The sequence below is a fragment of the Limulus polyphemus genome, unplaced genomic scaffold (assembly GCF_000517525.1).
Source record: "Limulus polyphemus unplaced genomic scaffold, Limulus_polyphemus-2.1.2 Scaffold1415, whole genome shotgun sequence".
NCBI lineage: Eukaryota > Metazoa > Arthropoda > Merostomata > Xiphosura > Limulidae > Limulus > Limulus polyphemus.
The window spans coordinates 198,683-214,394 of record NW_013667025.1 but is presented as its reverse complement, the minus strand read 5'-3'; the positions used below and the strand labels follow the sequence as shown (position 1 = coordinate 214,394).

The window sequence follows — 15,712 nt, the reverse complement described above, 5'->3', positions numbered from 1 at the left end:
TTTTTTGTTTATTTTTATTTATTTACTATTCACTCATGTTGTCACAGAAAAAGAAACATGTTATTAAGTAGAAAGACCTTAAACTGTAATATGTGCGTTTGTCGAATGAAAAGTATTTAAAAATATATAGATAAAGGTTTGTGTTTGATATTCGCGTGAGGCATTATAAGATGATGGTCAATCCCACTTTTCGCTGATAAAAGAGTAGCCCAAGAGTTGACGGTGGGTGGTACTGACTAGCTGCCTTTCCTCTTATCTGCCCCCAGTGGCACAGCAGTAAGTCTGCGGATTTACAACGCTAGAATCCGGGTTTCGATACCCGTGGTGGGCCTTTCCTCTTATCTATCACTTCTAATTTAGGGATGGCTAGAGCAGATAGCCCACGAGTAAGTTTGCGCAAGATTCAACAAACAAACAAACGAATTCAAGGCTACTCAAGAACTACCTGCAGTATCTCATTTTAATTTTGAATTCTAGAGTGAAGGTAGAGAGTCAATAGTTGCAGCCGACAACGCTTCGGCTACTCTTGTCTGATCGAATAGTGGAATTTGACCATCATGCGCTCTTACATGGACTCTCAGATTCACAGTCTGCCACGCTAACCAATAGGCCACGCCCGGCTCATATTAAAAAAAAATCATCAGTATTTGCTTATTTTTCATGCCGGTTTGACCATTCGTGTTCAATTAAAGAGTTGAATGTTTTCCCTAATTCGGTGCAAACTATTATTGATATTTATTTAATATCTCCATATATCCTCATTAATCGCAGTAGTCTCAGATATAAACCAGGATACACCAACGTACGCTAATATGTAATTAATTCGGTAAATACGTCTCTGATTTTCTTGCTATATGTGTGACGAAATCGAAAATAATTAGAGATAAAAACGTGAATCACATCTTGCATTAATATTTATTGTTTGATACGCTATTTCCATGTATTCATGGGTTGTTTTTAAAAATTCAGTGAGCGCAAGATCATTTCTTAAGGGTTGAGTTAAACTTATTTCCTTTTGCCCCAGAAATCCTTTAATATGGAATGCTATAGAAGTAAGAAAAAAAAATCGACGTTATTATTATTTCTTTAACTAATCTAGAAAGTGAACCAACTTAAAAACTACGTATGTATATGTGTGCGCGACAAGAAACAAAAAAAAAAAAGGGAGAAGGAGTTAAAAAGAAATAGACATTCAGACATCTTGTTTAATAAACAGCTCTGAAAAGAACTGATAAGCTCAAACATTTAAATAAAACATCCTCGAAACATCTGTGCTACGTGATAAGTTACTTATACTGACTTCGTAGAAGAGACACCGATTCGGAGGGACGTAACTTAAAAGTTTGTAATAAACTTCTAATCAATTAACATTATTTTCAAAAGTTATGTTCAATAATTTCCAACTATAAAAGCATTCGAAATTCTATTTATTACCTGGGAAATTAATGTAATATACCCAAAACTTAAGTCAAGTTGTTGTGTATGTTTGTACAACTCTCGTGGAACTACGATGTATGCCAAATACTTATAAACACAAGGAAAGAACATAAAACTACGTTATTCAAGCTATTACTTAGACTCCACAGTCGTCTGGAAAAATAAATATGTTCTGTTTTGCTTCATCCTTTTGAGATGAGTTTATTTTGAGCATCGTCGCCACTCATGAGGAAAGAAAACATTCTGAATTCGAACAAAATGCACGATGTTTGTAATCATGATGCATTGGATATATGTATAGATCAAGGAATACACAAAAATATGGTAAACAGTTAGAGTAAGCGTGCAGTTTGTTTGATATTACCCATTTCGAATAAAAGAAAGGTTTAATAATGTATTAAATTAAATAGAAAATATAGTTATGTTTTTTATTATTTTGGGTTTAAAAAAATATACCTGTAAACTGTGCAGAACGTCTAAAAACGGGAGATAAGACAGAAATATTGAAAACCTTGTAGAGTACTTTGTGATGTAATAAAAAAATGTTTAATCTAATTATAATTATTGTTAATGCTAAAAGACAAATCACCAATATTGTTAACGATAGGTTTAAAGAACTCAAGTTGCCATAGTGATAGTGTTTGTTGGTATGTTATTTTTTACAAACTGAATCTTTTTGTAAGATTCCAGAAACGTTTTTTATCTAGGTGTACGACAGGATTTTCGTTTTATTATACAATTTTGATATCTCTCATAAGCAACTGTAACTAGAAACGTTGGAAGTGAATAAAAAGTCTGTTTTGCATTAGGATCTTTAGAAATTGAATTGGATAAGTATACTTATAATCGAAATTGTTAAACTAATTGTATAAACTTAGTGTAAATGTTGTTATATGCAAAAAAAAAAAAAAATGTTAATTTGCATCTATTTATTTGAAACAATTGTTTGTTTGTTGAATTTCGCGCAAAGCTACACGAGGGCTATCTGCGCTAGCCGTCCCTAATTTAGCAGTGTAAGACTAGAGGGAAGGCAGCTAGTCATCACCACCCACCGCCAACTCTTGGGCTACTCTTTTACCAACGAATAGTGGGATTGGCTGTCACATTATAACGCCCCTACGGCTGAAAGGGCGAGCATGTTTGGTGGGATGGGGATGCGAACCCGCGACTCTCAGATTGCGAGTCGAGGGTCCTAACCACTTGGCCATGCCGGGCCTATTTGAAACAAAGACAATTGTATCGTTAAACGATTACTTTGGCTACATAACTTCTTACAGCTGAGACTGTCTTATAAATTCGCCTGAACAGTGATTTACTGAATAACTTATTTACTGAAGTTCTGATCATAGGTTAATTATATTACAATCTCTATGTTCTAAGCAACTACTATAATCTACTTACAAGCTTATTAAAGGGACAACAGTACTCACTTAGAAAAATATTTTCAAAGTTTACCTCGCTTAAACACTGAATCAAACAGCGAAAATATGTCACCAGATAAACTAGCCAACTTTGTGAAACTTTAATATAAAAATAATAGTAAACGTAATACAAAGCAACATAAAGTATTTTACAATGTTTGTTTATTATGAATTTCGCGCAAAGCTACACGAGAGATATCTGCGCTAGCCGTCCCTAATTCAGCAGTGTAAGACTAGAGGGAAGGCAGCTAGTTATCACTACCCACCACCAACTCTTGGGCTACTCTTTTTACCAACGAATAGTGGGATTGACCGTCACATTATAACGGCTGAAAGGGCGAGCATGTTTCGTGTGATGGAGATTCGAACCCGCGACCCACAGATTGCGAGTCGAGCGCCCTAACCACCTGGCAATGCCGGGCCGATTTTACAATGTAAGCAGCAATAATAATAATAATATAGCACATTAGTATAGAACAATCAATAGCTTTATGTAAAGATGGTTCGGTAATTTAAATTGTTTTCCATTCAATTCCCTATAAAAAGTATAAACGTTTTAAGACTTTAAGGATTCAAAATTTGTTTATCTTTGGTGTGCTCAGAATTTCCGTTGCATATAAACAGTATATTGCCAGTAGGTTATTATTATCCTAACGATATTTACTTAGCCATGTAGAGGATAAATTATTTGTTGTACTAAAGTGAGCGTGCACTTGGTATTTCAGAGAGTGTATATACATATATATTTGAGCAGTTCCCGGATTCTGTTTTAATGGAGTATTATCTAAATTATTCAAATGTAAAATTCTGAAACTTCTCCTCTCAATGATACATTTATACACAATTTCTGCACATCACATCTGCTATCTAACTACATTCCCATACATTATTCATCGGCTTGGATTTCAGTTTCACCTTCCATTGAAAGTATTTGAAGCAGCTGCTCTCGTATGCATTAAAGTCTTTGTAGACTGTTCGTTTGAATACCTACCTATTCTATTGCCTAGCATTCTCTCCCTCTATCAATATATATATATATAATTTTAATCTCTGTTTTCAGTCTCAACGTGTAAATATTTTTCTTACGTATCATACTTAAGTTCAAATTCACGTGTATCAAATTAACAACGTGTAGACTTAAATGTCTACAAACCATTACCTCCGTCGCATGTTCTATGTGTTATCAGCTTATTTGTAATGTTGGAAATTGAGCTAATGGGATACAAATATATTTTCTTTTATTTATGTTCAACCTATGTAGGATACTTAATATGTTCTGAAATTTCTAGTGCTTGTAATGTATTTCTACTAACACGTAGTACCACTTCTATTTCTACTAACACGTGGCACCACTTCTATTTCTACTAACACGTGGCACCACTTCTATTTCTACTAGCACTTAGTACCACTTCTATTTCTACTAACACGTGGCACCACTTCTATTTCTACTAACATGTAGGACCATTTCTATCTCTACTAGCACTTAATACCATTTCTATTTAAGTGCTAGTAGAAATAGAAATGGTCCTACGTGTTAGTAGAATACCATTTCTATTTCTACTAACACGTGGCACCACTTCTATTTCTACTAATATGTGGCACCACTTCTTCATTACTTCGTATAAGGATCTGTTCCTCTGTGGTCACAAAATCTTTCAAATATGTTTTGATGTAACTGTAGAGAATAACTGACCTAGTTTATGTGTAATCAGCATGCTTTAATCGATTTACTGGAAACTAAAGAAATGTGGAGACAATTGAATTAGAAGACACAGTTGTGATCTTAATTATGACTTGCACTTCAAATGATGGGCGTTAGCCGTCAGCTTCTTTGAGAATATACTTAACATAATGTTTAAATGAGATTCTAGCCTATTTTTAGACAGGCGTGACTATTGTTAAGACATACTTGACCTGTTTTTTTATATCATTTTGTTAACAAATTACTTTTCGAACACACGACTTTTCTGGAGAAGTCACCAATATGCTAACATACCTAAATGTTTTGTACCGTGGCTATCATTCTGTTACTCATGTAATAAACATAAGATACTTGCATGTTTTATATCATGGTGATCATTCTGTTACTCATGTAATAAACATAAGATACTTACATGTTTTGTATCATGGCGATCATTCTGTTACTCATGTAATAAACATAAGATACTTACATATTTTGTATCATGGTGATCATTCTGTTACTCATGTAATAAACATAAGACACTTAAATATTTTGTATCATGGTGATTATTCTGTTACTCATGTAATAAACATAAGATACTTACATATTTTGTATCATGGTGATCATTCTGTTACTCATGTAATAAACATAGGATACTTACATATTTTGTATCATGGTGATCATTCTGTTACTCATGTAATAAACATAGGATACTTACATATTTTGTATCATGGTGATTATTCTGTTACTTATGTAATAAATGTAAGACATATGTTTTGTATAATGTAGATCATTCCATTACTCGTGTAATGAACATATAATACACGTGTTGTGATGTCTTTTTTTTTATAATTTTGATCAAGTACTTTAACATCACCCGAACCTAGGCGGCGCTGTGAATCAGAACTGTTATTTTCAGTTGATCGTAAAACGAAAGTTTAGTATTTACAAATAAGCCTTTGTTTCTTTTTTTCAGTGTGCAAATGTTTTTAAACAGGGTTATGTATCTTTGTTGTTCTTCGTTTATGCTTCATTACTCTTCACCAGATGGAGTTGTCATTCTCAATTTCAATGGATAACAAACAGAACACCAATTGGTAATTAATTGTTAGTCAGTCTAATTTAAGATAGATAGAGAATAGTCCAGAACCTAACGAATATGTTGTAGGTTATTTAAATTTTTGAGTTGCTTAAACAACCTTTTTTTTGGCTTATATAATATATGCATGTATGTACATTAAAGATTTATGAAAATCGTGTCACATTCCATGTACAGGACATAAAATAACTATTAACATTTCACCTGATTAAACACGAAGAATGTTCTTCCTACGTAAAATATTCCGAAAACTACTGAATCTACTGGAAAACCCTTGTTCTCTGTACAAACATCACCATTCTCGTCTTCATCGTCTGTTATCGCGTTCCCATAGTAACGCTTACAGTTTCATCCTATTGTGACGTGACACAATTAGTGGTATTTTGACAAGACCCCTTTATCGCTGAAACCTGCAGTCACCTAGCAACCACGTATACATGTATTTCTGCTAAATATTTTTTATTCACGTATCCGCTTCCCCTTATCTGTCTATATAAACACAGAAACTAACTTCTGGGGGTTAAGAGTTATTGTAAAATGGATGATAAAAACAAAGTAATGTTTATTATTAAAAAACAATGTTAAAATCGATCATTTTTCGAGTAGGGAAATTAAGCATACATCTTTTAAGCACGAATCATCCGCCGTTTCCATTTCAGATCATTTTGTTTTGTAGTATATTGTATGTTAATCCCATCAAAGCCCATTTGATTAACACAAGTCAGTGTTAATCTATTTTAACATACATTTTTTGTGTTTTATTATAGCTTTTTTTTAAGATGTAAAAATAAATCCAGAGGGCCCTTAGTTTGCTTGATGAGTCCGTAAGTCCTACCGCAAGAAACATTTCTCGTAGTAATAACAAGAAAAACAACGTAAACTGTATAAATATTATTTTATTCAAGCTTGTTGAAACTAACCACCCAATGATCTGGTTTGTTACTCAGTAGAGTCATTATGCTATAAGTAACACAATTTGTAAAATCTTTAAAACTAAATGTCTGTGATAAATATTTTATCAAATCCGTTCGCATACCTTTGGTTGACCCATTTTTTAGTCGTTTCCACATATACCAAAATTATAACACAGTACATTTGTTTCCACTTATTTAAAAAGCTGTTTCCGGTTGAGATAATGTGCACACATCAATATTTCTAGAATTGCCAATAAGAGCACTATTTAAACACATTCTTGTAAACAATGTATGCACCAAATTACGTGTGTGTGTCTGGGAATTTAGGAATTACAGAGTCCCTAACGACATATGAGTCATAAAGAAAAAAGTAAACAAAAAATGCCATCACTATTACAGTTTATTCCACTAAATGCTGCTAGAGTCCTCTGTGTATTTTACAGAGAAGATGAGTAATTCTACTCAGTTTTTGTCACTTCTTACACTCAATGCTGCTAGAGTCCTCTGTGTATTTTACAGAGAAGATGAGTAATTTTCTCAGTTTTTGTCACTTCTTACACTAAATGCTGCTGGAGTCCTCTGTGTATTTTACAGAGAAGATGAGTAATTTTCTCAGTTTTTGTCACTTCTTACACTGGATGCTGCTAGAGTCCTCTGTGTATTTTACAGAGAAGATGAGTAATTTTCTCAGTTTTTGTCACTTCTTACACTAAATGCTGCTGGAGTCCTCTGTGTATTTTACAGAGAAGATGAGTAATTTTACTCAGTTTTTGTCACTTCTTACACTGAATGCTGCTGGAGTCCTCTGTGTATTTTACAGAGAAGATGAGTAATTTTCTCAGTTTTTGTCACTTCTTTACACTGAATGCTGCTGGAGTCCTCTGTGTATTTTACAGAGAAGATGAGTAATTTTCTCAGTTTTTGTAACTTCTTACACTGGATAGATGAGTAATTTTACTCAGTTTTGTCACTTCTTACACTGAATGCTGCTGGAGTCCTCTGTGTATTTTACAGAGAAGATGAGTATTTTACTCAGTTTTTGTCACTTCTTTACAGTTAATGCTGCTGGAGTCCTCTGTGTATTTTACAGAGAAGATGAGTAATTTTACTCAGTTTTTGTCACTTCTTACACTGAATGCTGTAACAGACAGACATTTAATTAAAGATTACTCAGCATGATGCATTATTCGGACCCAACCGGTGGTGAAAGATATAACATAAGTTCTATAATTGGAAGGTTAACTCGTGGACAAAATATGATGGAAATCCGCTGAATATTTTTGGTGTTATAATCTGATAACAGTAAAGAAAGTTCCTGACGTTGTTTTGATGAACGTTACATTTTTACTCACAGTATATTATTTGTCCATTTGCCCATAAGATATATAAACTTTTCTTCTCACACATCTCTTTAGGTTTGCTTATTACCGCTGACGCCCGAGTTTTAGTAGTTTAGAACTTGCCCTTGGCTAAATAACATCACGATTATCTATCTAGTGAGACAGAAACATCGATTTTGAAGAAATTCTTGTTAATATTTATTTTCAGTCGGATATATATTCTGTCAATCTACGTAGCTAGTTATTACTGTTTCTGCTCGTTGAATTATTTTGAGCAGTAACATAATTTAAATCACTTACACAACCTACTCTTATCTTATTGCCATTTCAGAAAGGTCTCTCGTAGAATCCTCAACCGACGAAAGTTTGAAGTGGGTGTACTTCAATATTATAAAGTAGATTATCCGCATCAGCAGCTTTCACGTGTTTTAGATGACTAGTCGTGCTACTCATTCGTGGGCTTTTGGAAACGATCTGAAACTGGCATTTACGATAGCCAATATATAAGAACACCTACAAGCAGAAGTTAACCATCTGCGGATTTATTGCGTATGAAACTGAAAAAAGAAGAAGAAAAAAACTGAGTGATTTATTAGATATTTAAAAAATAGTAAAAGTATTTAAAGATATATAATTCTATTAAAACTTCCCCCCTTTTCCCCCTCAGTGTTTGAAAATAGATTTTTTTTTTAGGTATAATTTTGTGTTTTTATTTCGAATCTAAAATGAAATGGCCCGATGTTACAAAATTTCGGGGACAGTACACGATTCTAAATCAATCTCTCTTTCAGGTAAAATTCGGGTGCGAAACGTCATTTTTGTGTTTGTGTTTGGCTACCTAACCCTCGTAACATAATTCCGACTGAAACTAAATACTTATGATTTTATCATCTCTTACTGGTGTATGTATTTACGTACATTGTTTTAAATTATCAACTTAGAAAACGTGGATCATGTAATGACGTTGACTTTCTGATGTATTTCAATATAGTACATTCTGTAAACTTATACTAACTCCCCTAATACATTCTGTAAACTTATATTAACTCCCCCAGTACATTCTGTAAACTTATATTAACTCCCCCAGTACATTCTGTAAACTTATATTAACTCCCCTAGTACATTCTGTAAACTTAAATTAACTCCCCTAGTACATTCTGTAAACTTAAATTAACTCCCCTAGTACATTCTGTAAACTTATATTAACTCCCCCAGTACATTCTGTAAACTTATATTAACTCCTCTTCTCAGTATAATATCCCTGAGTCCCGTGATGGTTCAGCGGTAAGCTTAAGGGCTTATAACACTAAAATTCAAGGCTCGATCCATGAGATAGGCAAGTACTAATGGCCACTTTTGTGCTCAACAACAAACAAATCAACTAAGAGTAAAATGAATATGTAAAATAGTTTATTTTATTTGTGTTTCTGAGTTGGTTACACATTTTTAGAATTGTTTCGCAAAGCTGCATAAGGGTTTATATGCGCATAGCTGTCTCTAACTTTGGACTGATAGACTAGAGAGAAGACGAGTAGTCAACAGCACCCACCGCCACTCATGAACTACCTCTGTCTGATCCACTAATGGGATTTGACTTTCACTCCTATAGCGCACCGCGGACACAAAGTACGGAGCGCTTTTTTGTGTGTACGAAAACAGGACACAGACTACTAGGCTACGTCCTATATATATATATATAATAAGTTGCTTTGTTATAAAAAAAACGTTTCTCTCCATTCTGTCATTGTTCTGGCGTTCTGTTGCCGTGGATAATAAATCAGACATTTATCGAATTAGATTTAAATTCCTTTGATACTTTAACAGCTAAGCAGTGAGCTTAAGGGTATACATTGCAATAATTCGTGGATCGAACCTTGTGATAGACACAGCACAGATAGCCCATGGTGGAGTTTTGCGCCAAAACAAAAACTCCAGGACCTGGCATGTCCAGGTGATTATTGCGCTTGACTCGCAATCTGCGGGTCGAGGGTTCGAATTCCAGTCACCGAACATTCTCGCCCTTTCAACCATGGGGGCGTTATAATGTTACAGCCAATCTCACTATTCGCTGGTAAAAGAGTAGCCCAATAGTTGGCGGAGGGTGGTGAATATTAGCAGCTTTCCCTCTAGTCTTTCACTGCTAAGTTAGGGACGGCTAGCGCAGATAGTCTCTTGTAGCTTTACGCGAATTTTTTTGTTTGTTTGTATCGACACCCGGTTTCTAGCGTTGTAAGTCCGCAGACATACCGCTGTGCCACTGGAGGGCTTACGCGAAATTCAAAACAAAAAAAAAACGTTCACTCCAGAGAAAAGAGATTTAAAATTATTTCAGTCGTGAAATAAACTAATTACTCAGTATTTTGCTAAAGATAATTTCGAAATTATATTTATCTGTTATTTGCTCCCTGTTTGCGAGAGTACAAAACAACTTTAAGATAAAAATAAACAGAACATTAAACCGTTCGTCTTTATCAAGTACCAACGATAATATCATAAATTTTTCAATTCACTGTGAGGCCTTTCCGAAAGAAATAAGAAAAAGCTCAACTTTTATGCTATTTTCCATTCTGACAACAAAAGAATATACATATTCAGACTGCAGAAAGTGGTTTTAATAACGGTTTTTCCATAATTCAGCTACGCAGGTTTTTAAAATAATATTAGTTTTTTTTTCTATCACGTAAGGATTTTTCTAAAAATCGAGAAGAAGAAGAAAAAAAAAACTCTTACTTAGATCAAATTTACCACAAATATAACAGAATATGTTTGGGTAATTTACACAATCTCTTGTTGCCATAGCGACGAATATATAATGTTGAAAAGAAAAAAATATTGTCAAAGTGCACGCACAAACAAACACTATCCAGAAATGACACGTCATGCGTCTGTTAACCGTTTACATACTAGCGGTATGTTTCTCGTGGGTTCTAGAACGATCGATAAGACTCTCACGTCGCGATTGGTCTAGAGAAATCTATAGCCAGTGGTTTTCAACATGTTAAGCATAATAAAATGTAGCCCGATTTCAATGAAAATGATTCACTTATGTAAAAGTACATATGACGTTTTGTGAAAAATCTGTACGTGATGGAGAAATATGAATATCATTTTCGGATTCAGCGTACAGGAATTACTGTAGAACATGTAAAAATATCAAGACATCGCAGGCCTGTGTAATGACTACATTTTAACTGGCTCTTTTTGTTAATTTGTATCGTGATATAGGTATTCTTATCCTACGTGTTACAGTTTTTAATACAAGAATTTAGCGCTCAACGGTATGTATCCTGAATCCCGATACTATTTTATAACTTAGGTATGGTTTTTCTCTACTTTTGGTAAACTATAAAAACACTAACCATTAAGGATATGGGAAAAGAAAATGCAACATACAATTTGATATATATCCCACCATATCAGCGTAACTTTACACATTAAAGAAACTGAAAAATGTGACGTTGGTGTCCTGATTTATTCTCACCCATAATTCCAGAACGAAAAACGTTAAAAAAGTATAAGCGAATTCACTGAACTCTAAAGGAAGTCTTGAATGCTAGTTCTTTATTCCGTTCGTATATCACTGGGAACACAAGAATTTGAGGTGTCTCCCTGGAATTCTTTCACTTTCAGTGTGGATTTATTTCTGTTGGTTCGAACACCAGCTTCAGTTGCACTTTGACAGTTAATGGATCTGTGGAAGGTTATCGACTCTTTCAAATGATATTCTTTACCGCGTTCATACGCCTTGTAATCAGCTGCGTGTTTATCCTACGCTTATTGGTGGAACGCAATAGGGTTGTCAAGACCCGGTTTAAAACTCACTGATTCTAGAGCCTCGTTTTCGTCTCTCCGTGAGTAAGACGCTTCCATGCACGCAGTCTGTGCACACAGTGTGGACCAGTCGTAACAAGGCTTATTAATAAACGCTAGAGAAACACTGGTGTGGGAGATTTGATAATTTGTCTCTCCTTCTTCTCAGAGAACGATTTATTTTCTACTCGCCTGCCTTCCTGTCATTGCATGGGCTACACTTCTTCGCCAGCTTCAGGATATTTCCACATGTGAAAGGTACACCAAAAACAGGTAAGTTTCGGGTTAGCGATCACGCTCTGTTATTTAGCTGTAAAACGTTGTGTTTTTTTTTTATACAACCAACTATATTTTTTTTAATTTCAAAGCTTTTTTTTTAGTAAATAAAAAGAACGAAGGAAAAGAAGTATATTCTTATCCAAACTATTTTAACTATCATCACATTGTTGTCACGCTAGTTTGTTTGTCTTTTAAATGAGGACGTCTCAGTGATATCTCATGATATTACATATAATTACATTTATTTATTTAACCACATGGATACATTAGTTTACGTTTTAAGATATATCTTGTTTATATCTTCTTCTTATATTTTTACAAATTATGAGTATCGCCTACTGCCTCTAAATAATTGATTTATATCTTGTAAAATAAATCTGGGGGAGAATTTAAATGAACCGCATAATGTATAGTTTTCTTCACATAAACTATAATTCACGTTGTGCAGTATATAGTGTGTGTTTCTGAAAAGGCTGTGACCGCGCTGCACTGTAATATTGTGTATCTATAATCTGAGGATCGTCAAGAATATGAATTGATCATTGGGATCATAATCCGCTCAGCTCACTTCTGGCTTACAGTGAGCGCATTTCACTTACGATCGATGTTGGATTTTTCAAAATGGCCGAGCCTGGCCAAATGGTAATGATCGACAGCAAATTTTACTGGGTGGGGAGTGATAATACTCTGACTCCTTTTTTTCTTCCTTTTCAGATAAGTAAAATTTTGTAGGAATTAGTAAAAATTTGGAAAAGGAAATAAATTATAAATGTTACCATAGCCCTGTGCACGTAAGCTAAAGTTACAGTAACTAGGCTAGTTTTACGCCTTATGTGTAGTCTGCTAGCGATACCCGAAATGGTGTGAGTTGCTCACACTTGTCCAGTCTGGGGGCATTTAAAGTTATTCTGGATAGAATAAGCATCCGACATGCACTTTAAATACAGAGACTTAAAGGTGTGAATATTTAGAGTATTCTGCAAGGCTACACATAGTGTGTATACATTGCTCTTGATATCAATATGAAAAAGCTCCCCCTCCCCTAAGTGGCTCAGCGCTAAGTCTGAAGATTTATAATGCTAAAAACTGGATTTCGACAATCGTGGTGGGCACAGCACAGATAGCCCTTTGTTATATTTTATGTGGGGAGATGTGCGTATTGATAAAAGATCCCAGGTATCCATGAGGTTAGAGGGGATCACGGACACACGTTCATTGTCATTAAGAACAGGAAAGAATGATCTGAGATCCAGAAAAATAAAGGTTAATCAGAACAAACGTTAGGTTAAAAATATCTCATTCTGGTATTCAGAGACATGGAGCTAGGATTTTCGAGACAAATGTTTAGTACCATGGAAAATGGAAGTTAATCTGAACAAACGTTATGTTAAAAGTATCTCATTCTGGTATTCAGAGACATGGAGCTAGGATTTTCGAGACAAATGTTTAGTACCATGGAAAATGGAAGTTAATCTGAACAAACGTTATGTTAAAAGTATCTCATTCTGGTATTCAGAGACATGGAGCTAGGATGGTCGAGACAAGTGTTTAGTACCATGGAAAATTGAGGCTAGTCTGAACAAACGTCAGTTGAAAAAAATATCTTATTCTGGTATTCAGAGACATGGAGCTAGGATGGTCGAGACAAGTGTTTAGTACCATGGAAAAGGGGGGTTAATTTTTAGAGATAGCTTTTAGTAAAGAGAATTGTATTTTTAAATATTTTTGGTATCATGAAGAATAAGTGACCCCTCCATAGACAGACAACTGATACAAACAGTACATTGGTTTTAGTTCATTTATGTGTTTTTGTCAAGCATTTTGTATTTTCTTTGTGGATAAAGAATTCCGGGTAATCATAACACACACACATACAAAGAGTGGACGTATGTATTTATAGTGTATATATATATATATCCAATATACAATGCCTTGAATTCTTAAGCCAGAGATACACGAACAAATTTTATTATGAAATTTAGTTGGCAACAAATAATAGACAACTGAAATGTTGGAAATGGAGCAGTGGTCTATTCGAATAATTCAACTTCCAGTTGAGATCCGGATAAACCTGTTGTATGAAGAAGACCAGAAATTCATTCCTTGGCATTGCTGAGAAGAAAATACAATTCAGATAAACCATTAGTATTAGGCATGAAAGGTGGTTCTAAAAGGTCTGATTCCAGCATCGTAGCAGATAGGTGGTGGTGGTCTAGGTTATTTCTGGTATAAGATGAAAGAATAAAGTTTGATACCCAAGAAGATGTTATCAGGTCCAAATATATGCTTTATACCAAGAAGATGATCATGGTCCAAACATATGCTTTATACCAAGAAGATGTTATCCTGATCCAAACATATGCTTTATACCAAAAGGATATTATCATGATCTAAACATATTCTTTATACCAAAGTGATGTTACCAGGGGTCTAAACATATTCTTTATATAAAGAGGATGTTATGAGGATCGAAACATATTCTTTATACCAAGCTGATGTTAACAGGGATCTAAACATATTCTTTATATGAAGAGGATGTTATCAGGATCGAAACATATTCTTTATATCAAGATGATGTTACCATGACCTAAGCATATTCTTTATACCTTGGATAATCAGAACAACAGTGCGAAGACACCCTTTACTCTGTCTAGTTAAAAATAAAGGGTCTAGATATCTATATAAAATTATGTTAACTTTTCAATGCCTAGGAAGGTTCGGGACATGTCTGAATATCCTGAAACATGAAGGACATGTTTTGGATATACAGTCGTTATATTTCCTGGTGTATGAGAATCATGTTTAGATAGATTTCTAACATTCGAAAAAAAAACAAACGAAGAGCGTGTTTAAGTTATCCCTTAGATGAATCTTGCGAGAGTAGGCATTTGTTACTCTAAAGAGCGGAGAACATGCTTTAGATGTACTTTAGTGTCCTAGAGGATGGGATCATGCCTGGGTGAATGTTTGATATCCCCAACCAGTAAAGAGTGTGCTTTAGATGTACTTTAGTGTCCTGGAGGATGGGATCATGCCTGGGTGAATGTTTGATATCCCAACCAGTAAAGAATGTGCTTTAGATGTACTTTAGTGTCCTGGAGGATGGGATCATGCCTGGGTGAATGTTTGATATCCCGAACCAGTAAAGAGTGTGCTTTAGATGTACTTTAGTGTCCTGGAGGATGGGATCATGCCTGGGTGAATGTTTGATATCTGAATCTATAAAGGGCATGTTTTAGATGTACTTTATTGTCTTGGAGGATGGGATCATACCTGGGTGAATGTTTGATATCCTAACTAACGAAGGACATGTTTTAGATGTGCTTTATTGTCCAGGAGAATGGGATCATGTCTGGGTGAATGTTTGATATCTCAATCAATGAAGGATGTGGTTTAGACGTACTTTAGTATCCTGGAGGATGGGATCATGCATGGGTGAATGTTTGATATCTTAATTTATGAAGGGTATGCTTTAGATGTGCTTTATTTTCCTGGAGGATGGAACCATGACTGGATTGAAATTTGATATTCTGACAAATCAAGGGCATGCTTTTGATGTATTTCAGTATCCTGAAGGATGGGATCATGCATAGATGGATATTTGATATTCTACCAATGAAGAGCATCTCTTGAGTGTACCCCAGTTATCCTGGAGGATGAGAATCCTGTCCAGATATATATATATATATATATATCTGATTTCCTAAATAATTACGACCATCTTTTGAATG

General features: G+C 34.7%; 1 protein-coding gene across 5 annotated transcripts in view; it reads left to right on the top strand.

Annotated features, from left to right (window-relative positions):
- Positions 1-15,712, top strand: part of LOC106463467 (poly(rC)-binding protein 3-like) — a 212,854-nt gene that overhangs the window by 2,306 nt on the left and 194,836 nt on the right. For 2 of the 5 annotated variants that reach the window (XR_001291061.2, XM_022390965.1), the window contains exon 1: positions 11,597-11,975. The exons of 1 other annotated variant lie outside the window; for it this stretch is intronic. The gene's annotated coding sequence lies outside the window, so the exon portion shown is untranslated. Of the gene's footprint in view, positions 1-11,595; positions 11,976-15,712 lie in introns of those variants that run through there. 2 more of the 5 variants (XR_002611502.1, XM_022390962.1) reach the window with 2 other exon arrangements.